This window comes from Spermophilus citellus (assembly GCF_964194105.1).
Source record: "Spermophilus citellus genome assembly, chromosome: 13".
Classification (NCBI taxonomy): Eukaryota; Metazoa; Chordata; class Mammalia; order Rodentia; family Sciuridae; genus Spermophilus; species Spermophilus citellus.
Genome location: NC_138193.1, coordinates 45,611,422 through 45,618,086, shown reverse-complemented (window position 1 = coordinate 45,618,086; position 6,665 = coordinate 45,611,422). Strand labels below are relative to the sequence as shown.

Sequence of the window (6,665 nt, the reverse complement as noted above, 5' to 3'; positions counted from 1 at the left end):
CCCAGGACCGGATGGGTATACAGCGGAGTTTTACAAAACCTTTAAAGAGGAAATAATGCCAATACTTTTCAAGCTATTTCAGGAAATAGAAAAAGAGGGAGAACTTCCAAATTCATTCTATGAGGCCAACAACACCCTGATGCCTAAACCAGACAAAGACACTTCAAAGAAAGAAAACTACAGACCAATATCTCTAATGAACCTAGATGCAAAAATCCTCAATAAAATTCTGGTGAATCAGATTCAAAAACATATCAAAAAAATTGTACATCATGATCAAGTAGGATTCATCCCTGGGATGCAAGGCTGGTTCAATATACAGAAATCAATAAATGTTATTCACCACATTAATAGACTTAGAAATAAGAACCATATGATCATCGCAATAGATGCAGAAAAAGCATTCGACAAAGTACAGCATCCCTATATGTTCAAAACTCTAGAAAAATTAGGGATAACAGGATCATACCTCAACATTGTAAAAGCAATCTATGCTAAGCCCCAGGCTAGCATCATTCTGAATGGAGAAAAATTGAAGGCATTCCCTCTAAAATCTGGAACAAGACAGGGATGCCCTCTCTCACCACTTCTGTTCAACATAGTCATCGAAACACTGGCCAGAGCAATTAGACAGATGAAAGAAATTAAAGGCATAAAAATAGGAAAAGAAGAACTTAAATTATCACTATTTGCAGATGACATGATTCTATACCTCGCAGACCCAAAAGGGTCTACAAAGAAACTATTAGAGCTAATAAATGAATTCAGCAAAGTGGCAGGATATAAAATCAACATGCATAAATCAAAGGCATTCCTGTATATCAGCGACAAATCCTCTGAAATGGAAATGAGGACAACTACTCCATTCACAATATCCTCAAAAACAATAAAATACTTGGGAATCAACCTAACAAAAGAGGTGAAAGACTTATACAATGAAAACTACAGAACCCTAAAGAGAGATATAGAAGAAGATCTTAGAAGATGGAAAAATATACCCTGTTCATGGATAGGCAGAACTAACATCATCAAAATGGCGATATTACCAAAAGTTCTCTATAAGTTCAATGCAATGCCAATCAAAATCCCAATGGCATTTCTTGTAGAAATAGATAAAGCAAGCATGAAATTCATATGGAAAAATAAAAGACCCAGAATAGCAAAAACAATGCTAAGCAAGAAGTGTGAATCAGGCGGTATAGCGATACCAGACTTCAAACTATACTACAGAGCAATAGTAACAAAAACAGCATGGTACTGGTACCAAAACAAGCGGGTGGACCAATGGTACAGAATAGAGGACACAGAAACCAATCCACAAAACTACAACTATCTTACATTTGATAAAGGGGCTAAAAGCATGCAATGGAGGAAGGATAGCATCTTCAACAAATGGTGCTGGGAAAACTGGAAATCCATTTGCATCAAAATGAAACTGAATCCCTTTCTCTCGCCATGCACAGAAGTTAACTCAAAATGGATCAAGGAGCTTGATATCAAATCAGAGACACGGCGTCTGATATAAGAAAAACTTGGCTATGATCTACATACTGTGGGGGTGGGCTCCAAATTCCTCAATAGGACACCCATAGCGCAAGAGTTAATAACTAGAATCAACAAATGGGACTTACTCAAACTAAAAAGTTTTTTCTCAGCAAAAGAAACAATAAGAGAGGTAAATAGGGAGCCTACATCCTGGGAACAAATCTTTACTCCTCACACTTCAGATAGAGCCCTAATATCCAAAGTATACAAAGAACTCAAAAAATTAAACAATATGATAACAAATAACCCAATCAACAAATGGGCCAAGGACCTGAACAGACACTTCTCAGAGGAGGACATACAATCAATCAATAAGTACATGAAAAAATGCTCACCATCGCTAGCAGTCAGAGAAATGCAAATCAAAACCACCCTAAGATACCATCTCACTCCAGTAAGATTGGCAGCCATTATGAAGTCAAACAACAACAAGTGCTGGCGAGGATGTGGGGAAAAGGGTACACTTGTTCATTGTTGGTAGGACTGCAAATTGGTGCAGCCAATTTTGAAAGCAGTTTGGAGATTCCTGGGAAAGCTGGGAATGGAACCACCATTTGACCCAGCTATTCTCCTTCTCGGTCTATTCCCTAAAGACCTAATAAGAGCATGCTACAGGGACACTGCTACATCAATGTTCATAGCAGCACAATTCACGATAGCAAGATTGTGGAACCAACCTAGATGCCCTTCAATAGATGAATGGATAAAATAAATGTGGCATTTATACATAATGGAGTATTACTCTGCATTAAAAAATGACAAAATCATAGAATTTGGAGGGAAATGGATGGCATTAGAGCAGATTATGCTAAGTGTAGCTAGCCAGTCCCTAAAAAACAAATGCCAAATGTCTTCTTTGATATAAGGGGAGTAACTAAGGACAGAGTAGGGACGAAGAGCATGAGAAGAAGATTAACATTAAACAGGGATGAGAGGTGCGAGGGAAATGGAAAGGTGATCCTCAGTGTTTTACAAAATAACATACAAGAGGAAGTGAGGGGTAAGGGAAGAATAATACAAGTGGAAGAAAAGATTTACAGTAGAGGGGGTAGAGAGAGTAGAGGGGAGGGGAGGGGAGGGGAGGGGGGATAGTAGAGGATAGGAAAGGCAGCAGAATACAACAGACACTAGAATGGCAATGTGTAAATCAATGGAAGTGTAAATGATGTGATTCAGCAATCTGTATATGGGGTAAAAATGGGAGTTCATAACCCACTTGAATCAAACTGTGAAATATGATATATCATGAACTATGTAATGTGTTGAACGACCAACAATAAAAAAAGAAAAAAAAAGAACATTGGTGAATATATATACATACACATATATATTTGCAATATGACTTAGATTGTCATCATAAATGGTTACAACTGAGGGGAAAAAAGGGAGAGAATTGAACAACAGCAGGGGAGGTAGAGAGGGAAGATGGGAGGGGAGGGGGGATAGTAGGGGATAGGAAAGGTAGCAGAATACAACAGTCACTAATATGGCATTATGTAAAAATGTGAATATGTAACAGATGTGATTCTGCAATCTGCATTTGGGGTGAAAATGGGAGTTCAAAACACAATTTGAGTCAAATGTATGAAAGATGATATATCATGAGCTATGTAATGCTTTAAATAATCAATAAAAAAATTAAAAAAAATAAAATAAAAAATAAATGGTTACAACTTACAATATTTTGGTATTTTTTAAAATAAACTTATACAGAATACTTCAAAGAGTTGCAAAGAATTGTTATTATAATTATTATACTATTCTCCATGTTACACTTTTCCTTTTTTCTGACTTTTGAAATTAATTTCTTTTTAAATCTTAATTTTAATAATTGCAACATTTACTTAAATCTAAATTGATATTTCATAGTTTATCTCTTTTCATAAACTAGTTAATATTTATCAAATGATCCCATGGGTTTTTTTTTTTTTGCTTTTAACTGTTGAGTTATTGCTAAAATATGGAAAATGGTTCATTGTTATGGTTAAGAGCTTGGGCTCTGCAGGAAGACTGCCTCATTTGTAAACATAATTCTTCTCCTACTTTGCTTATGACATTAAGCAAACTTTGTAACCTATGGATGGATGTCTGGCTTTTCCCATATAAAAATAATAATATTATCCCTAGGGTTTCTGTGAAGATGCATATATATACACACATGTAAGATACAGACACTCACATACATATGTACATGTACATCTGATAGCCAACACTCAGTAAGCATCAGCTATTCTTATTATTCATAAGTAGCTGTTCTAAAACTTTAAGTCAGATATCCCCTTGAGCTCTTTATTCTCAAGTTCTATTTGAAACTTTAAAAATATTCCCAAAGAAACTTATGTTTTGCATGACATTTTAGTGAAATATGCTGTTTTATCAGAATAAAATAATATCAAACTATTTCAATAATAGTAGATAACATTGGTTAACTGTTATAAGAATAAAATGATTCAATACTTGAAAGTGGTCAGTTGTTACCACCTCTAGGAGAATAGGCTCCTTACTGAAGCGTCTGCTAAGAATTTTGTTTTGACCTCTTCATCATGATTCTTCTGACACCTGGCAGCAACTTTGAATGGTTTCAAGGAGGAATGAAATGGTTGGGACAGTTAGGTGTCTGAATATTGTCTTTCTGTCTGTCAACTTTGTACTTGATATTGAAGATTATCCCTTGTACTGTAGATAGATTCTACAATGGCTGCTTTGGTTGAAAGAAAAAGGAAAATATCTTTGCAAGCTCTGTTTCAGTTGTTCTGTTACTATGCATCAGACTCTCTAGAGGGGCTGTTAAAATTGTGATTGCTGTGTCTTACCCCTAGAAATGCTGGTAAGAATTTCTGAGGTGAAACCAGAGGCTGTGCATTTCTCACAGATTCCGAGGTGCTGCTGTACTGCTCTCTGGGATCTTCCCTTTGAGAACAACTGCTATTCTCTCATCAAAATGTCATTTTACCTTTACATCATTGTCTGCTCTTTCTCATTATTCCTCTCCTGATGAGCACATTTTTTCTGCTTTAGGGACTTGGGCTTCTGTTGCACACAGTCAACAGTAGGCACTGAACTTACCCAAGACAGGGAGGAGTTATGTGGAAGTTAGAAGAACACTTTTCTCAGACAGGCTCACAGTTCCAACTTGACCTCCTTTCTACTCGGCTGGTACATCTTCTCTTGCTAGTCATCATTGTTTTGATTGCCCTCTATTCTTAATTCACAATCTAATACTTTCTAGCTCATTTTCTCCTATTGTTCACTGCTACTTTTTATGGGGTTTCTCTGCCTGACTTGATTATGAACTCTTTGAAAGTAAAAGAACTTGTCATGTATCTTCTGTCTCAGCACAGTTCTCAGCAAGTAGATGTTGCTTTCTCTACAAGTTCCAAATGACTGTTAAAATTCTTCTTATATATATTTTAATGATATCAACTAAGGTGCAAACAAAATTTATGGAAATTAGAATACATCATGTGTATGGGGTACCAGATTTGATAAATAAAAATATAGGTCTTCAAGCAAGTTAAGTTTGAAATTTAGACAAAGAAACAAACTAAAAATTAATATATTTCCTATGTAGTATTTCACTTTTCTAAATGTTGTATGGGATATACTAACACTAAAAATCACTTTGTTTTTATGAAATTCAAACTTAGTTTAACGTACTGGTTTATCTGTCAACCTTCGTGGGTTTTATAACTTGATTTTCAAAACTCTCTTAACTGTTTTTCTTAATTTAAAATGGAAATATATTTATTGATAGTTTAGAGCTAAAACAGAAAATTAATTACAAAGAACAGACATAAGACAAATCCAAGACAATGGAGTGTGAAATTGCAGCAGAAATGGTAATACTTTTCACCCTTTTCCTCTCTGTCAGCACGACCTGCTCCAGCCTCTTTATAATCTTTCTCTTGGGCAGCCATGTGTTTGCAGGCCTGAGCACACTCTCTTTTCTCCATCCCTTCACCCATGTGCCAGTGAACAACGGCACATTTGGCATACATTAGGTCAAACTTGTAATTCAGGTGAGCCCAAGCCTCAGCAACAGCTGAGGGGTTGTTAAATGTGCCCACAGCGTGCTGTACTTTAGCCAGGCCTCTACCAGGAATCAGTGGGAGGCTGCCAAACTTGAAGCCAGAGGTGCACCAATCCACAAACTGGATAGTATGCTTGGTCATGATGTGGCAATGGCAGGATTCACATCTTTGGGGACCACATCACCAGGGTACAACAGCTATCAAGCCATGTATTTACCATAGGGAGGAACACATTTCACCATCTGGTTGGAGGATTCAAAGCAAGCATTGGTGATCTCTGCTATAGAAAGCTGTTCATGGTAGGCTCCCTCAGCAGAGATGACAGGTACATATGTGGCCAGAGGGAAGTGGATGCAGGGATAGAGCACCAGGTTGGTCTAGAATTTCAGGTCAACATTTAGGGCCCCATCAAGTCTGAGGGAAGCAGTGATGGAAGACAGAATCTGACGAATGAGGTTGTTAAGTTTAGTGCAGGTTGGGCGCTCAATGTCAAGGTTTCTGAAAAATATGTCACAAGTGGCCTCAAGGTCGACCATGAAGGCACAATTAGAGTGCTCCAGGGTACATATCCTCCTCCTACAAATATTCCCATTTTTATATCTCACCATCTTAGCATGCACCTAATCTCTCTGATTTTATTTGGCATATCTGATGAATGGAGATGATGTATAAAATTGCCCAAGTAGGTAAATCATAATTTCTCCAGTAATCCTTTTCATTATCCACACACACACCAGATATATCAATACACACACACACACACACACACACACACACACACACCCCACAAAGTTTATGGTAAATACACAAGGCATATTTCTGCCTTCTAGAAGCTTAACAAATTGGTAAGCTTTGGGATGTACTAAATCTAGTTTAAAAAATGTTAACAATTTTATGGCTCCTTCCCCATTGGTCTCATAGTTAGAAGCCAAGTCTTTTGATAAGAAAGAGACAGTGAAAAGCTAGACCTTGGGTATTTACTCGGATTAGGTTCTCTGTGATCAAACACACCCCCTACACACATGCACCTGCGCATGTAAACACACACACACACACACACACACACACACACACACACACACACTTTTT

General features: G+C 37.1%; 1 pseudogene across 1 annotated transcript; it reads right to left on the bottom strand.

Moving 5' to 3' along the window:
- Positions 1-5,306: 5,306 nt before the first annotated feature.
- LOC308632754 (tubulin alpha-1C chain-like) lies at positions 5,307-6,133 on the bottom strand (annotated as a pseudogene). The gene has a single exon. The product of its transcript is annotated as a tubulin alpha-1C chain-like (transcript).
- Positions 6,134-6,665: the final 532 nt, after the last annotated feature.